This window comes from Danio rerio, chromosome 20 (genome assembly GCF_049306965.1).
Source record: "Danio rerio strain Tuebingen ecotype United States chromosome 20, GRCz12tu, whole genome shotgun sequence".
Taxonomy (NCBI): domain Eukaryota; kingdom Metazoa; phylum Chordata; class Actinopteri; order Cypriniformes; family Danionidae; genus Danio; species Danio rerio.
The window spans coordinates 33,431,301-33,451,617 of record NC_133195.1 but is presented as its reverse complement, the minus strand read 5'-3'; the positions used below and the strand labels follow the sequence as shown (position 1 = coordinate 33,451,617).

The 20,317-nt window shown below is 30.4% G+C and overlaps 2 long non-coding RNA genes across 2 annotated transcripts; both read right to left on the bottom strand.

Moving 5' to 3' along the window:
- Positions 1–2,481, bottom strand: LOC141379304 (uncharacterized). Its single transcript, XR_012395853.1, has 13 exons — positions 2,325–2,481; positions 2,037–2,135; positions 1,683–1,941; positions 1,514–1,588; positions 1,350–1,421; positions 1,185–1,256; positions 1,013–1,092; positions 843–919; positions 680–749; positions 509–585; positions 325–417; positions 146–231; positions 1–67 (listed from the first exon to the last, which is right to left on the bottom strand). It is a non-coding gene; the product is annotated as an uncharacterized lncRNA (long non-coding RNA).
- A 7,734-nt stretch (positions 2,482–10,215) lies between these two features.
- LOC141379301 (uncharacterized) lies at positions 10,216–15,855 on the bottom strand. The gene is made up of 14 exons (XR_012395849.1): positions 15,801–15,855; positions 13,510–13,777; positions 13,335–13,417; positions 13,166–13,241; positions 13,001–13,077; positions 12,838–12,907; positions 12,666–12,745; positions 12,503–12,576; positions 11,720–11,839; positions 11,552–11,626; positions 11,387–11,463; positions 11,223–11,292; positions 10,423–11,130; positions 10,216–10,330 (listed from the first exon to the last, which is right to left on the bottom strand). It is a non-coding gene; the product is annotated as an uncharacterized lncRNA (long non-coding RNA).
- Between the last annotated feature and the right edge of the window lie 4,462 nt (positions 15,856–20,317).

The window sequence follows — 20,317 nt, the reverse complement described above, 5'->3', positions numbered from 1 at the left end:
GAAAAAGAGACAAAAAACAACAACAACAACAACAACAACAACGAGATAGACACTACACAAAGAAAACCTTAACCAGTAACATTGAGCTTGAGTATAAAGAAACAAACAAATGTTAAATATTATAAAAAAACTGAGAAAATGTTACCTTACAATCCCGAAATCTGGGGAAAAAAGACAAAAAGACACAAAAAAGACACAACAACAACAACAACAACAACAAGAAGATAGAAACTACACAAAGAAAACATTAACCAGTAACATTGAGCTTGAGTTTAAAGAAACAAACAAATATCAAACATTAAAAAAGATTTTAAAAAATGTTACCTTATAATCCCGAAATCTGAGAAAAAAGACAAAAACACACACAAAAATGACGCAACAACAACAACAACAACAACAACAACAACAGGATAGAAACTACACAAAGAAAACATCAACCAGTAACATTGAGCTTGAGTATAAATAAACAAACAAATATCAAACATCACACAAAAACAGAAAATGTTACCTCATAATCCTGAAATCTAGGAAAAAGGACAAAAAAAAAAACAAACACACACAAAAATGACAACAACAAGATAGAAACTACACAAAAAAAAACATTAGCCAGTAACATTGAGCTTGAGTATGAAAAAACAAACAAATATGAGTTATTGCAAAAAAGAACAGAAAATTTTACCTTATAATCATGAAATCTGAAAAAAAGACAAAAACACACAAAAAAGACAACAACAACAACAAGACAGAAACTACACAAAGAAAACATTAGCCAGTACCATTGAGCTTGAGTATGAAGAAACAAACAAATATCAAACATCACAAAAAAAAACAGAAAATGTTACCTTATAATCCTGAAATCTAGGAAAAAGGACCAAAAAAAAAAACACACACAAAAACGACAACAACAACAAGACAGAAACTACACAAAGAAAACATTAGCCAGTAACATTGATCTTAAGTATGAAGAAGCAAACAAATATAAGTTATTGCAAAAAAGAACAGAAAATTTTACCTTATAATCCCGAAATCTCGGAAAAAAGACAAAAACACACAAAGAAAGACACAACAACAACAACAACAACGTGATAGAAACTACACAAAGAAAACATCAACCAGTAACATTGAGCTTGAGTATAAAGAAACAAATAAATATCAAACATCACACAAAAAACAGAAAATGTTACCTTATAATCCCGAAATCTAGGAAAAAGGACAAAAAAAAACACACAAAAAAGACAACAACAACAACATAGAAACTACACAAAAAAAACATTAACCAGTAACATTGAGCTTGAGTTTAAAGAAACAAACAAATATCAAACATTAAAAAAGATTTTTAAAAATGTTACCTTATTATCCTGATATCTGGGAAAAAAGACAAAAACACACAAAAAAAGACAACAACAACAACAGGATAGAAACTACACAAAGAAAACATCAACCAGTAACATTGAGCTTGGGTATGAAGAAACAAACAAATATCAAACATCACACAAAAAACAAAAAATGTTACCTTATAATCCTGAAATCTAGGAAAAAGGACAAAAAAAACACACACACAAAAACGACAACAACAACAAGAGAGAAACTACACAAAGAAAACATTAGCCAGTAACATTGAGCTTAAGTATGAAGAAACAAACAAATATAAGTTATTGCAAAAAAAGAACAGAAAATGTTACCTTATAATCCCGAAATCTGAAAAAAAAAACACACACACAAAAAGACAAAACAACAACAACAACAACAACAACAACAACAACAATGTGATAGAAACTACACTAAGAAAACGTCAACCCGTAACATTGAGCTTGAGTATAAAGAAAACAAATAAATATCAAACATCACACAAAAAACAGAAAATGTTACCTTATAATCCCAAAATCTAGGAAAAAGGACAAAAAAACACACACAAAAAAGACAACAACAACAAGATAGAAACTACACAAAGAAAACATTAACCGGTAACATTGAGCTTGACTATAAAGAAACAAAGAAATATCAAATATTATAAAAAATAATTGAGAAAATGTTACCTTATAATCTCGAAATCTGGATAAAAGACAAAAAGACACAAAAAAAGACAAAATAACAACAACAACTACACAAGGAAAACAACAACTAGCTACACTAAGCTTGAGCGACAAGAAACAAACAACAAATAACACAAAGAAAAACACAGAAAATGTAAAAATAAAGAGAGAATAAGTGAAAAACTATATATAAAGTGCTTGAAGAAAATATCAAGATACAATGGCTGAGTAAATGATGGCCCACCCACCGCATCCCCACTCACTCAGCCAACACAGAGCCAAACATTTTACCTTTTAACCTCAAAATCTGTGCAAAAAACTGAAAAAGAGACAAAAAGAGACAAACAACAACAACAACAACAACAACAGGATAGAAACTACACAAAGAAAACATCAACCAGTAACATTGAGCTTGAGTATAAAGAAACAAACAAATATGAGTAATTGCAAAGAAGAACAGAAAATTTTACCTTATAATCCCAATATCTGAAAAAAAAAGACAAAAACACACACACAAAAGACAAAACAACAACAACAACAACAACAACAGGATAGAAACTACACAAAGAAAACATCAACCAGTAACATTGAGCTTGAGTACAAACAAACAAATAAATGTCAAACATCACACAAAAAACAGAAAATGTTACCTTATAATCCTGAAATCTAGGAAAAAGGACAAAAAAAACCACACAAAAAAGACAACAACAACAACAAAGAGATAGAAACTACACAAAGAAAACCTTAACCGGTAACATTGAGCTTGACTATAAAGAAACAAAGAAATATCAAATATTATAAAAAATAATTGAGAAAATGTTACCTTATAATCTCGAAATCTGGATAAAAGACAAAAAGACACAAAAAAAAAACAACAACAACTACACAAAGAAAACAACAGCTAGGTAAACTGAGCTTGGGTGACAAAAAAACAAACAACAAATAACACAAAGAAAAACACAGAAAACGTTAATAATAACATTGCAAGCTCAATAACTTGATAAAGAGAGAAAAGGTTAAAAACTATATATAAAGTGCTTGAAGAAAATATCAAGATACAATGGCTGAGTAAATGAAGGCCCACCCACCACATCCCCACTCACTCAGCCAACAGAGAACCAAACATTTTACCTTTTAACCTCAAAATCTGTGCAAAAAGAAAAAAAAGACACAAAAAGAGACAAAACAACAACAACAACAAATAGAAACTACACAAACAAATGTTAAATATTATAAAAAAACTGAGAAAATGTTACCTTACAATCCCGAAATCTGGGGAAAAAAGACAAAAAGACACAAAAAGACAAAAACACACAAAGAAAGACAAACAACAACAACAACAACAGGATAGAAACTACACAAAGAAAACATCAACCAGTAACATTGAGCTTGAGTATAAAGAAACAAATAAATATCAAACATCACACAAAAAACAGAAAATGTTACCTTATAATCCTGAAATCTAGGAAAAAGGACAAAAAAACACACAAAAAAGACAACAACAACAAGATAGAAACTACACAAAAGAAAACATTAGCCAGTAACATTGAGCTTGAGTATGAAGAAACAAACAAATTTGAGTTATTGCAAAAAAGAACAGAAAATTTTACCTTATAATCCTGAAATCTGAAAAAAAAGACAAAAACACAAAAAACAAAACAAAACAACAACAACAACAAGATAGAAACTACACAAAGAAAACATTAGCCAGTAACATTGAGCTTGAGTATAAAGAAACAAATACCAAACATCACACAAAAAACAGAAAATGTTACCTTATAATCCTGAAATCTAGGAAAAAGGACAAAAAAAAAACACACAAAAAAGACGACAACAACAACAAGACAGAAACTACACAAAGAAAACATTAGCCAGTAACATTGAGCTTAAGTATGAAGAAACAAACAAATATGAGTTATTGCAAAAAAGAACAGAAAATTTTACCTTATAATCCCAAAATCTGAAAAAAAGACAAAAACACACACAAAAAAGACAAAACAACAACAACAACAACAACAACAGGATAGAAACTACACAAAGAAAACATCAACCAGTAACATTGAGCTTGAGTACAAAGAAACAAATAAATGTCAAACATCACACAAAAAACAGAAAATGTTACCTTATAATCCTGAAATCTAGGAAAAAGGACAAAAAAACCACACAAAAAAGACAACAACAACAACAAAGAGATAGAAACTACACAAAGAAAACCTTAACCGGTAACATTGAGCTTGACTATAAAGAAACAAAGAAATATCAAATATTATAAAAAATAATTGAGAAAATGTTACCTTATAATCTCGAAATCTGGATAAAAGACAAAAAGACACAAAAAAAGACAAAATAACAACAACAACTACACAAAGAAAACAACAGCTAGGTAAACTGAGCTTGGGTGACTAAAAAACAAACAACAAATAACACAAAGAAAAACACAGAAAACGTTAATAATAACATTGCAAGCTCAATAACTTGATAAAGAGAGAAAAGGTTAAAAACTATATATAAAGTGCTTGAAGAAAATATCAAGATACAATGGCTGAGTAAATGATGGCCCACCCACCACATCCCCACTCACTCAGCCAACAGAGAACCAAACATTTTAACTTTTAACCTCAAAATCTGTGCAAAAAGAAAAAAAAGACACAAAAAGAGACAAAACAACAACAACAACAAATAGAAACTACACAAACAAATGTTAAATATTATAAAAAAACTGAGAAAATGTTACCTTACAATCCCGAAATCTGGGGAAAAAAGACAAAAAGACACAAAAAAGACACAACAACAACAACAGGATAGAAACTACACAAAGAAAACATCAACCAGTAACATTGAGCTTGAGTATAAAGAAACAAATATGAACTATTGCAAAAAAGAACAGAAAATTTTACCTTATAATCCCGAAATCTCGGAAAAAAGACAAAAACACACAAAGAAAGACACAACAACAACAACAACAACAGGATAGAAACTACACAAAGAAAACATCAACCAGTAACATTGAGCTTGAGTATAAAGAAACAAATAAATATCAAACATCACACAAAAAACAGAAAATGTTACCTTATAATCCTGAAATCTAGGAAAAAGGACAAAAAAACACACAAAAAAGACAACAACAACAAGATAGAAACTACACAAAGAAAACATTAGCCAGTAACATTGAGCTTGAGTATGAAGAAACAAACAAATTTGAGTTATTGCAAAAAAGAACAGAAAATTTTACCTTATAATCCCAAAATCTGAAAAAAAAGACAAAAACACAAAAAACAAAACAAAACAACAACAACAACAAGATAGAAACTACACAAAGAAAACATTAGCCAGTAACATTGAGCTTGAGTATAAAGAAACAAATACCAAACATCACACAAAAAACAGAAAATGTTACCTTATAATCCTGAAATCTAGGAAAAAGGACAAAAAAAAAACACACAAAAAGACGACAACAACAACAAGACAGAAACTACACAAAGAAAACATTAGCCAGTAACATTGAGCTTAAGTATGAAGAAACAAACAAATATGAGTTATTGCAAAAAAGAACAGAAAATTTTACCTTATAATCCCAAAATCTGAAAAAAAGACAAAAACACACACAAAAAAGACAAAACAACAACAACAACAACAACAACAGGGTAGAAACTACACAAAGAAAACATCAACCAGTAACATTGAGCTTGAGTACAAAGAAACAAATAAATGTCAAACATCACACAAAAAACAGAAAATGTTACCTTATAATCCTGAAATCTAGGAAAAAGGACAAAAAAAACACACAAAAAAGACAACAACAACAACAACAAAGAGATAGAAACTACACAAAGAAAACCTTAACCGGTAACATTGAGCTTGACTATAAAGAAACAAAGAAATATCAAATATTATAAAAAATAATTGAGAAAATGTTACCTTATAATCTCGAAATCTGGATAAAAGACAAAAAGACACAAAAAAAAAAACAACAACAACTACACAAAGAAAACAACAGCTAGGTAAACTGAGCTTGGGTGACTAAAAAACAAACAACAAATAACACAAAGAAAAACACAGAAAATGTTAATAATAACATTGCAAGCTCAATAACTTGATAAAGAGAGAAAAGGTTAAAAACTATATATAAAGTGCTTGAAGAAAATATCAAGATACAATGGCTGAGTAAATGATGGCCCACCCACCACATCCCCACTCACTCAGCCAACAGAGAACCAAACATTTTAACTTTTAACCTCAAAATCTGTGCAAAAAGAAAAAAAAAGACACAAAAAGAGACAAAACAACAACAACAACAACAAATAGAAACTACACAAACAAATGTTAAATATTATTAAAAAACTGAGAAAATGTTACCTTACAATCCCGAAATCTGGGGAAAAAAGACAAAAAGACACAAAAAAGACACAACAACAACAACAACAGGATAGAAACTACACAAAGAAAACATCAACCAGTAACATTGAGCTTGAGTATAAAGAAACAAATATGAATTATTGCAAAAAAGAACAGAAAATTTTACCTTATAATCCCGAAATCTCGGAAAAAAGACAAAAACACACAAAGAAAGACACAACAACAACAACAACAACAGGATAGAAACTACACAAAGAAAACATCAACCAGTAACATTGAGCTTGAGTATAAAGAAACAAATAAATATCAAACATCACACAAAAAACAGAAAATGTTACCTTATAATCCTGAAATCTAGGAAAAAGGACAAAAAAACACACAAAAAAGACAACAACAACAACAAGACAGAAACTACACAAAGAAAACATTAGCCAGTAACATTGAGCTTGAGTATAAAGAAACAAATACCAAACATCACACAAAAAACAGAAAATGTTACCTTATAATCCTGAAATCTAGGAAAAAGGACAAAAAAACCACACAAAAAAGACAACAACAACAACAAAGAGACAGAAACTACACAAAGAAAACCTTAACCGGTAACATTGAGCTTAAGTATGAAGAAACAAACAAATATGAGTTATTGCAAAAAAGAACAGAAAATTTTACCTTATAATCCCAAAATCTGAAAAAAAGACAAAAACACACACAAAAAAGACAAAACAACAACAACAACAACAACAGGATAGAAACTACACAAAGAAAACATCAACCAGTAACATTGAGCTTGAGTACAAAGAAACAAATAAATGTCAAACATCACACAAAAAACAGAAAATGTTACCTTATAATCCTGAAATCTAGGAAAAAGGACAAAAAAACCACACAAAAAAGACAACAACAACAACAAAGAGATAGAAACTACACAAAGAAAACCTTAACCGGTAACATTGAGCTTGACTATAAAGAAACAAAGAAATATCAAATATTATAAAAAATAATTGAGAAAATGTTACCTTATAATCTCGAAATCTGGATAAATGACAAAAAGACACAAAAAAAAACAACAACTACACAAAGAAAACAACAGCTAGGTAAACTGAGCTTGGGTGACTAAAAAACAAACAACAAATAACACAAAGAAAAACACAGAAAACGTTAATAATAACATTGCAACCTCAATAACTTCATAAAGAGAGAAAAGGTTAAAAACTATATATAAAGTGCTTGAAGAAAATATCAAGATACAATGGCTGAGTAAATGATGGCCCACCCACCGCATCCACACTCACTCAGCCAACACAAATCTAAACATTTTACCTTTTAACCTCAAAATCTGTGCAAAAAACTGAAAAAGAGACAAAAAACAACAACAACAACAACAACAACAACGAGATAGACACTACACAAAGAAAACCTTAACCAGTAACATTGAGCTTGAGTATAAAGAAACAAACAAATGTTAAATATTATAAAAAAACTGAGAAAATGTTACCTTACAATCCCGAAATCTGGGGAAAAAAGACAAAAAGACACAAAAAAGACACAACAACAACAACAACAACAACAAGAAGATAGAAACTACACAAAGAAAACATTAACCAGTAACATTGAGCTTGAGTTTAAAGAAACAAACAAATATCAAACATTAAAAAAGATTTTAAAAAATGTTACCTTATAATCCCGAAATCTGAGAAAAAAGACAAAAACACACACAAAAATGACGCAACAACAACAACAACAACAACAACAACAACAGGATAGAAACTACACAAAGAAAACATCAACCAGTAACATTGAGCTTGAGTATAAATAAACAAACAAATATCAAACATCACACAAAAACAGAAAATGTTACCTCATAATCCTGAAATCTAGGAAAAAGGACAAAAAAAAAAACAAACACACACAAAAATGACAACAACAAGATAGAAACTACACAAAAAAAAACATTAGCCAGTAACATTGAGCTTGAGTATGAAAAAACAAACAAATATGAGTTATTGCAAAAAAGAACAGAAAATTTTACCTTATAATCATGAAATCTGAAAAAAAGACAAAAACACACAAAAAAGACAACAACAACAACAAGACAGAAACTACACAAAGAAAACATTAGCCAGTACCATTGAGCTTGAGTATGAAGAAACAAACAAATATCAAACATCACAAAAAAAAACAGAAAATGTTACCTTATAATCCTGAAATCTAGGAAAAAGGACCAAAAAAAAAAACACACACAAAAACGACAACAACAACAAGACAGAAACTACACAAAGAAAACATTAGCCAGTAACATTGATCTTAAGTATGAAGAAGCAAACAAATATAAGTTATTGCAAAAAAGAACAGAAAATTTTACCTTATAATCCCGAAATCTCGGAAAAAAGACAAAAACACACAAAGAAAGACACAACAACAACAACAACAACGTGATAGAAACTACACAAAGAAAACATCAACCAGTAACATTGAGCTTGAGTATAAAGAAACAAATAAATATCAAACATCACACAAAAAACAGAAAATGTTACCTTATAATCCCGAAATCTAGGAAAAAGGACAAAAAAAAACACACAAAAAAGACAACAACAACAACATAGAAACTACACAAAAAAAACATTAACCAGTAACATTGAGCTTGAGTTTAAAGAAACAAACAAATATCAAACATTAAAAAAGATTTTTAAAAATGTTACCTTATTATCCTGATATCTGGGAAAAAAGACAAAAACACACAAAAAAAGACAACAACAACAACAGGATAGAAACTACACAAAGAAAACATCAACCAGTAACATTGAGCTTGGGTATGAAGAAACAAACAAATATCAAACATCACACAAAAAACAAAAAATGTTACCTTATAATCCTGAAATCTAGGAAAAAGGACAAAAAAAACACACACACAAAAACGACAACAACAACAAGAGAGAAACTACACAAAGAAAACATTAGCCAGTAACATTGAGCTTAAGTATGAAGAAACAAACAAATATAAGTTATTGCAAAAAAAGAACAGAAAATGTTACCTTATAATCCCGAAATCTGAAAAAAAAAACACACACACAAAAAGACAAAACAACAACAACAACAACAACAACAACAACAACAATGTGATAGAAACTACACTAAGAAAACGTCAACCCGTAACATTGAGCTTGAGTATAAAGAAAACAAATAAATATCAAACATCACACAAAAAACAGAAAATGTTACCTTATAATCCCAAAATCTAGGAAAAAGGACAAAAAAACACACACAAAAAAGACAACAACAACAAGATAGAAACTACACAAAGAAAACATTAACCGGTAACATTGAGCTTGACTATAAAGAAACAAAGAAATATCAAATATTATAAAAAATAATTGAGAAAATGTTACCTTATAATCTCGAAATCTGGATAAAAGACAAAAAGACACAAAAAAAGACAAAATAACAACAACAACTACACAAGGAAAACAACAACTAGCTACACTAAGCTTGAGCGACAAGAAACAAACAACAAATAACACAAAGAAAAACACAGAAAATGTAAAAATAAAGAGAGAATAAGTGAAAAACTATATATAAAGTGCTTGAAGAAAATATCAAGATACAATGGCTGAGTAAATGATGGCCCACCCACCGCATCCCCACTCACTCAGCCAACACAGAGCCAAACATTTTACCTTTTAACCTCAAAATCTGTGCAAAAAACTGAAAAAGAGACAAAAAGAGACAAACAACAACAACAACAACAACAACAGGATAGAAACTACACAAAGAAAACATCAACCAGTAACATTGAGCTTGAGTATAAAGAAACAAACAAATATGAGTAATTGCAAAGAAGAACAGAAAATTTTACCTTATAATCCCAATATCTGAAAAAAAAAGACAAAAACACACACACAAAAGACAAAACAACAACAACAACAACAACAACAGGATAGAAACTACACAAAGAAAACATCAACCAGTAACATTGAGCTTGAGTACAAACAAACAAATAAATGTCAAACATCACACAAAAAACAGAAAATGTTACCTTATAATCCTGAAATCTAGGAAAAAGGACAAAAAAAACCACACAAAAAAGACAACAACAACAACAACAAAGAGATAGAAACTACACAAAGAAAACCTTAACCGGTAACATTGAGCTTGACTATAAAGAAACAAAGAAATATCAAATATTATAAAAAATAATTGAGAAAATGTTACCTTATAATCTCGAAATCTGGATAAAAGACAAAAAGACACAAAAAAAAAACAACAACAACTACACAAAGAAAACAACAGCTAGGTAAACTGAGCTTGGGTGACAAAAAAACAAACAACAAATAACACAAAGAAAAACACAGAAAACGTTAATAATAACATTGCAAGCTCAATAACTTGATAAAGAGAGAAAAGGTTAAAAACTATATATAAAGTGCTTGAAGAAAATATCAAGATACAATGGCTGAGTAAATGAAGGCCCACCCACCACATCCCCACTCACTCAGCCAACAGAGAACCAAACATTTTACCTTTTAACCTCAAAATCTGTGCAAAAAGAAAAAAAAGACACAAAAAGAGACAAAACAACAACAACAACAAATAGAAACTACACAAACAAATGTTAAATATTATAAAAAAAACTGAGAAAATGTTACCTTACAATCCCGAAATCTGGGGAAAAAAGACAAAAAGACACAAAAAGACAAAAACACACAAAGAAAGACAAACAACAACAACAACAACAGGATAGAAACTACACAAAGAAAACATCAACCAGTAACATTGAGCTTGAGTATAAAGAAACAAATAAATATCAAACATCACACAAAAAACAGAAAATGTTACCTTATAATCCTGAAATCTAGGAAAAAGGACAAAAAAACACACAAAAAAGACAACAACAACAAGATAGAAACTACACAAAAGAAAACATTAGCCAGTAACATTGAGCTTGAGTATGAAGAAACAAACAAATTTGAGTTATTGCAAAAAAGAACAGAAAATTTTACCTTATAATCCTGAAATCTGAAAAAAAAGACAAAAACACAAAAAACAAAACAAAACAACAACAACAACAAGATAGAAACTACACAAAGAAAACATTAGCCAGTAACATTGAGCTTGAGTATAAAGAAACAAATACCAAACATCACACAAAAAACAGAAAATGTTACCTTATAATCCTGAAATCTAGGAAAAAGGACAAAAAAAAACACACAAAAAAGACGACAACAACAACAAGACAGAAACTACACAAAGAAAACATTAGCCAGTAACATTGAGCTTAAGTATGAAGAAACAAACAAATATGAGTTATTGCAAAAAAGAACAGAAAATTTTACCTTATAATCCCAAAATCTGAAAAAAAGACAAAAACACACACAAAAAAGACAAAACAACAACAACAACAACAACAACAGGATAGAAACTACACAAAGAAAACATCAACCAGTAACATTGAGCTTGAGTACAAAGAAACAAATAAATGTCAAACATCACACAAAAAACAGAAAATGTTACCTTATAATCCTGAAATCTAGGAAAAAGGACAAAAAAACCACACAAAAAAGACAACAACAACAACAAAGAGATAGAAACTACACAAAGAAAACCTTAACCGGTAACATTGAGCTTGACTATAAAGAAACAAAGAAATATCAAATATTATAAAAAATAATTGAGAAAATGTTACCTTATAATCTCGAAATCTGGATAAAAGACAAAAAGACACAAAAAAAAAACAACAACAACTACACAAAGAAAACAACAGCTAGGTAAACTGAGCTTGGGTGACTAAAAAACAAACAACAAATAACACAAAGAAAAACACAGAAAACGTTAATAATAACATTGCAAGCTCAATAACTTGATAAAGAGAGAAAAGGTTAAAAACTATATATAAAGTGCTTGAAGAAAATATCAAGATACAATGGCTGAGTAAATGATGGCCCACCCACCACATCCCCACTCACTCAGCCAACAGAGAACCAAACATTTTAACTTTTAACCTCAAAATCTGTGCAAAAAGAAAAAAAAGACACAAAAAGAGACAAAACAACAACAACAACAAATAGAAACTACACAAACAAATGTTAAATATTATAAAAAAACTGAGAAAATGTTACCTTACAATCCCGAAATCTGGGGAAAAAAGACAAAAAGACACAAAAAAGACACAACAACAACAACAGGATAGAAACTACACAAAGAAAACATCAACCAGTAACATTGAGCTTGAGTATAAAGAAACAAATATGAATTATTGCAAAAAAGAACAGAAAATTTTACCTTATAATCCCGAAATCTCGGAAAAAAGACAAAAACACACAAAGAAAGACACAACAACAACAACAACAACAGGATAGAAACTACACAAAGAAAACATCAACCAGTAACATTGAGCTTGAGTATAAAGAAACAAATAAATATCAAAAATCACACAAAAAACAGAAAATGTTACCTTATAATCCTGAAATCTAGGAAAAAGGACAAAAAAACACACAAAAAAGACAACAACAACAAGATAGAAACTACACAAAGAAAACATTAGCCAGTAACATTGAGCTTGAGTATGAAGAAACAAACAAATTTGAGTTATTGCAAAAAAGAACAGAAAATTTTACCTTATAATCCTGAAATCTGAAAAAAAAGACAAAAACACAAAAAACAAAACAAAACAACAACAACAACAAGATAGAAACTACACAAAGAAAACATTAGCCAGTAACATTGAGCTTGAGTATAAAGAAACAAATACCAAACATCACACAAAAAACAGAAAATGTTACCTTATAATCCTGAAATCTAGGAAAAAGGACAAAAAAAAAACACACAAAAAAGACGACAACAACAACAAGACAGAAACTACACAAAGAAAACATTAGCCAGTAACATTGAGCTTAAGTATGAAGAAACAAACAAATATGAGTTATTGCAAAAAAGAACAGAAAATTTTACCTTATAATCCCAAAATCTGAAAAAAAGACAAAAACACACACAAAAAAGACAAAACAACAACAACAACAACAACAGGATAGAAACTACACAAAGAAAACATCAACCAGTAACATTGAGCTTGAGTACAAAGAAACAAATAAATGTCAAACATCACACAAAAAACAGAAAATGTTACCTTATAATCCTGAAATCTAGGAAAAAGGACAAAAAAACACACAAAAAAGACAACAACAACAACAAAGAGATAGAAACTACACAAAGAAAACCTTAACCGGTAACATTGAGCTTGACTATAAAGAAACAAAGAAATATCAAATATTATAAAAAATAATTGAGAAAATGTTACCTTATAATCTCGAAATCTGGATAAATGACAAAAAGACACAAAAAAAAACAACAACTACACAAAGAAAACAACAGCTAGGTAAACTGAGCTTGGGTGACTAAAAAACAAACAACAAATAACACAAAGAAAAAAACAGAAAACGTTAATAATAACATTGCAACCTCAATAACTTCATAAAGAGAGAAAAGGTTAAAAACTATATATAAAGTGCTTGAAGAAAATATCAAGATACAATGGCTGAGTAAATGATGGCCCACCCACCACATCCCCACTAACTCAGCCAACACAGAGCCAAACATTTTACCTTTTAACCTCAAAATCTGTGCAAAAAGAAAAAAAAAAAGACACAAAAAGAGACAAAACAACAACAACAACAAATAGAAACTACACAAAGAAAACATTAAATAGTAACATTAAGCTTGAGTATAAAGAAACAAACAAACATCAACTATGGCAAAAAAAAAAAATAAAAGAAACAAACAAAATGTTACCTTATAATCCCGAAATCCCGGATAAAATGTTACCTTATAATCCCGAAATCTGGGAAAAAAAAGATAAAACGGCACAAAAAGACACAAAACAACCTACAAACTATATATAACATTGTTTTCTATCATATTTTGTATAGTGAGAGTCAAACAAATAACATTTTATGTAATTAAATATGATTCAAATTAAAAATATTATTATAATAATGTATTCTTATAATAATATCACATAATAAAATATTAATTATATTAAAATAAAAATATTAAAATTATTATAACTGCACAAATGTGTCCACCACCCCATATATATATATATTGTAAATTAATTTTAAGAAAACAAATCATTTAAAAATTAGAGATTGCATTAAGATAAAACATAGAAAATACGTTTTATGTGACCAAAAAAAGCTTCTAAATAAAAAAAATGAAATAAAAGTAAAAAGGGTGCATTTTAGTACTGCTGGGACCCAAAATGTCCCAAAACAGCATTAGAATGTGCTGGTTCTCTCAAGTTTTTTTTTTTCTTCACTCCCATCAGGTGAAGTTTTTTTTCCCTCTCCGCTGTGGCCACTGCCTCGCATGGTTCAGGATTGGTAGAGATACGCATCGATGAATTTGCTCTTCAGTGTTTGAACTCTCAGTAATGATTAAATCACACTGAACTGAGCTAAACTGAACTAAACTGAACTTAAAACACTAAAACCTGAACCACACTGTTCCAGTTACTATGACCATTTATGTGAAGCTGCTTTGACACAATCTACATTGTAAAAGCGCTGTACAAATAAAGCTGAATTGAATTGAAAACATTTCTGTGAGATTATGTTTTGTTGTTTTGTAGGGAAAATAACATTCATAATTAATCACATAATTACATTGAGTTGCATTGATTCATTTTGCAGCTCTAGTGGATTCTAGTTTACTTTATATCGACTGAACTGTAAATTAAAATTAAAGTAGAAAGGGTGCATTTTAGGACTTTTTAAAATATTTTTTAAGCCCCATGGCTGGATTTGCTTAAGACGCTCAAATCACTAAATCCGCCCCTGTACATCTCACAACAATTATGAACAAATAAAACAAAATAACAATACGAAAGTAATTTAGCTACAATCAAAGTAAAAACAGATAGATGCCAGGGGTAAAATAGATAAAAAGGTAAGATAATAATAAACATTCAAATCAAATGATATCTACAAAATGCTTACATAATGTTATTAACTTTTCTGTTTCTAACGTTAATGTTACGCAGTGTAGTATAATTTTGTTTAATCTCCTTTATGAAATGTTCACAATTTGGCTTATGAATATTCAAAATAGCTCGATAGACAATATAGGGACCATGTCACAAGTGCGAATATAAAGCCATCCTTACCTCAATGATAGGTACAGTATAGCTAACCTGTAACACGGTTATAAGGAAAAGGAGTGTGGAAAATAAAGATACATTATTAAGTCAAATACTAATGTCGCCTTACCGAATGTTACCATATAAGCAACAACAAAAGACCAAAAACCAACTAAACGCGGGAAGATAACGTCTATCTGAAACATTCAGCGTGGGTGAAAGCTTAGAAAACACATAAAATGCTAAACTAAAACAGAAATTAAGTGGAAATAAGCAAAACATACCTTCTCAACTTCTGAGGAAAGACGAGGATTGACTGAATTTGTCAAAGAAATGTCTGACTTTCTCCAACCGTTCCACTGTTGTCATGGCTCCGCATTCTAGATCAGTGATTCAATTCGTTCAACATTCCCGCGTGAAGCATTTAAATAATGCTGCGAGTGTTTTCATTCGGTTTATAAACAAGCAGTCATTTTTAAGTGACTAAACGTGTAACGTACATAAACATGCTTAATATATTAATTAAACACTAAAAGACACGTACACAGACACGTGCACAGTGCTCAGCATTTGAAGTGGACAGAAACAGCTGTTTAAAATTGTCATAGGACTTAGGGTGTTGCTAAATAGTTTTAGGACAACTTTGATAAAACGTTTATATCCAGTATAAATGTTGACTACATTATGTATATCATTTTTATAAATAAAAAAATACACAACATAGAAAACAAGTATATGAATATGAAATAAATGAAAAAAGAACACATTGGCCCTTTTCGCTCCACGTTTGACAACTTCTTTTCAATTAAAAAATATTTAATTAAATATAATAATAAATATAATATATAAGTATAAATATAAGTAAATAAGTATGTACGCATATAATGCTCAGGTTTTCCCAAAGACGTGGTAGGTGAATTGGGTAAGGCAAATTGTTCATGGTGTGTGTGTGAATGAGTATGGATGTTTTCCAGTGATGGGTTGCAGCTGGAAGGACATCTGCTGGTAAAAAAATATGCTTGATAAGTTGGTGGTTCATTCGGCTGTGGCGACCCCAGATTAATAAAGGGAATAAGCCGGAAAGAAAATGAATGAATGAGTATACCGTATAGAGTATTTAAATATAAGTATACAAGTTTAAGTTCATATGTCAGTACGAGATCTGTTAATTTAGTTCTTTATATTAAATTTTGTCATTTAATGGTTAACTGTTATATATCCCTAAATGTATTCATGTATTTTACTTTTAAAGATGCTGATGTTATGATTTTCACATTTAAAGATTTTATTTTTGTATAAGGACATAGGGCTGCATTTTAATGAAATGTAAATGCTTCTTTGTAATATATACAGTATGTTATATCAACCAGTTAGAGTGGAATGCATAAATAATCTGTAAAGTGTCAAAACTGCCATCATCAATAGGGGGCAACAGAGGACGCTTAATTTTAACATGTATCTAGGATTAAAGTAATCTGTTTAACTGCATCAGAACAGTTCAAACAAAATAAACGTGAAAATTCAATTAGTAACATTTATACATGCCTCATGTTGTTAAAAACTTGTGTAAGTTTTTGAAAGTTTTTTTTCAGTGGTCTCAAACTCAATTCCTGGAGGGCTGCAGATCTGCATGGTTTAGCTCTAACCAACTCCAACTCGCACTTGCTTAATAGTCTCTATTAAGCTGCGGTCACAGTAGAGTTTGAGCATGCAAAATACTGGCACTGCGAAAGGGGGCAGGATTAAACAAGATGATTAGACATTTAAAAAAGCGAGCGATTGCTCCATATTTTAAATTCCTCTACAGAGAGGTCATGTTTTGATCTTCGATTGGTCTCACGCAGTCAAGTGATGAGCTTGTGTTTCTGGTCTGATGCATTCTCGTGCGTATGCATGGAAGTCAATGTGGAGAAAAGTGCAGTGTGACTGCAGCTTCAGTCTTGAACACCTTGATTAGTTGGATCAGCTGTGTTTGATTAGGGTTGGAAAAAAATGTGCAGAGCTGTGGCCCTCCAGAAATTGAGTTTAAGACTCATGGTTTTGTTAAAAACAATATATTCTGAACAATTGTGTGTTTGGTGTTACATTCAACCAAAAAAAAAGTTGAATAATAATTTTTTGACCTGTATTTTACTAATAAACATTATAAACAGTTTTTATCTAGTTTGAGGACATCAGGAGCTGGCCAGTGGCACTTAAAATGTAGAAATGAGCTATAGGACATTGACAAAACAAAGAGAAGTACAACACTTGGTGTTCTATAAGTAATGGAGAAGTTCACACCGGCAGCAGCTATTTTTATTCAACCAGCTAGTGGAAAATGTCAGTTTTAAATATATTGAAACAACCAGTGTGCTTTTAACAATTATCTAATTTAATATGTCTCTCATAACAGTTTATGAGGGAAATGGATTTTGTAGAAGATTGTAATGCAAGAGTGTGTCCGGTCAAAAAGCCATGCAAAGACTAAAGCATATAAAGTGAAAAGTGTTTGTAGATTAGACATCTAGTAGTTCCAATAACATGATCAAAACCCTCTTAGAATAAAGAAGAATATTAATTGTTTCATGATCATATTTTTTTCATCACAGACATAAAAAGGTGGGTAAGACTCTTTTACCCTTCATTATTTCTAACTGTGTTGTATTTGTCTTATTTATTTAGATAGGACATGTTCATATCTCAGGTACACCGGGTAATATTCTATGTACAACAGGTAAACAGTAAAAAAATAAACAAGATTCTGCATTAGTACAACATACAGTGCACATCATTTAAAATTTTCAGAAATATACAGAAGAGGTTAACACATCATATACAAGAAAAGATCTCACTGATATCATCTGTAAATAGTTCATGCGATCTTCACTTTTCCTTGTTGGTCCGTTACTCGTGTGTTTCCTTCAAATTCATGCCTCCAATAAAAGAAGCCATCATTTACTTACTTTCATACTCATTCATTCATTTTCCTTCGGCTTAGTCCCTGATTTACTAGGGGTCTCCACATGAACCACCAAATGTTCTGGCATGTTTTACGCAGAGGATTCCTTTCCAGCCACAACCCAGTACTGGGGAATAACTCTCATATTATTTCAATCAAAACATTTTACCTCATACGAATGTGACGCAACATGAAGGTGAGTAAATGATGACTGAGCCGATGTTATTCAGTCACTTAATAGTCATCCAATCACATGGTAAACGAGTTACACTGAGCTTGGGCGACAAGAAACAAACAACAAATAACACAAAGAAAAACACAGAAAATGTTCATAATAACATTGTAAACTTAATAACTTGATAAAGAGGCAAAAAGTGAAAAACTATATATAAAGTGCTTGAAGAAAATATCAAGATACAATGGCTGAGTAAATGATGGCCCACCCACCACATCCCCACTCACTCAGCCAACAGAGGACCAAACATTTTACCTCATAATCCCGAAATCTGGGTAAAAAGACAAAAATACACAAAAAGAGACAAAACAACAACAACATATAAACCACGCAAAGAAAAAATTAACCAGTAACATTGAGCTTGAATGTAAAGAAACAAACAAATATCAAATATTATAAAACAGAACAGAGAAAATGTTACCTTAAAATCCCGAAATCTGGATTAAAAGACACAAAAAAAGACAAAACAACAACAACAACATATATAAACTACACATAGAAAACAACAACTAGTTACACTAAGCTTGGGCGACAAGCAGGGCTCTGAACCGGTTCAAGAAAAAGGACACGAAAAACGGAAACAAATGACAATTTACAGAAACAAAGACAAAAAAATGAAAAAACTAACTTTAATCGTTCTGAACAGAAACGTTTACAGTTAAATGGTTAACAGCGTTATTTTATCATTCTCTTTATTATGTGAATTTGGGAGACAAAAAGCATTAATTTAAATCATGTGTACAAATGGGACAGAGACTCATACATGGTGAAACGGCCGCGAAGGAGACGTCATAAGCCAGAGTCGTTTCCGATGCGACGAGTTTGTCTTAAAGGTTACAGAGAACCTGCTCTTTCATGTACAAAGGTATGTTTCAGTTTAAGTTAGTGTTACAGAAACTTGTATTTATACTAAATAAATTATTGATTGTCGATTGTTTTTGATTGGTCTCCATGAATAAAATCCTTTTGTTAATATTTCTACTATGACAAATCATCTGATGTTGGAATGACATTTACAGTATCATCAAAGCATTTTAGATATGTATAAAGTATGTAATATATTAACGTTATTAAATTACTAAAATGTACAGCAAATAAGAAATAAAGAACAAAAAATGAATAAAAAAAGACATTATTGATAAAATTATAATAATTACTAGAATAAAAATTGTAGAATATTTAAATAAAGCAAATTAGTTGATTAGCCATTTCTAATGGTGTACTAATATTTTGCAGCCATTATAGATGTAATATTGTTCCCTCAGAGTATAAAGTTTATCTGTGTCATTTATTAAACAATTAATAATTTAATGTTTTTCTCACGGCTGTAAGTGCACAGTCAGCTGCAAAATGGTAATGCAAAAACGCATACAAATAACGGCAACTTTAGAAAGCAAAAACCTAAATCGTGAATATTTTAGAAGATTCAGAAACTACAGTCGGATGCATTTTGGCAGAAAAGGCGTGTCTCTGTGGGTCTACAGAGCATGTGAGAGTTCCTGTGTGAGTGACAGATAACGCACACACAGAATCAACAGTAGGAAACGTGCAGAGTGGAAGATTTTCCACTGGTTAATCAATCGCAAATGTTTATTTTTCTTAGACGTATACAAAAAAAGTGTAAA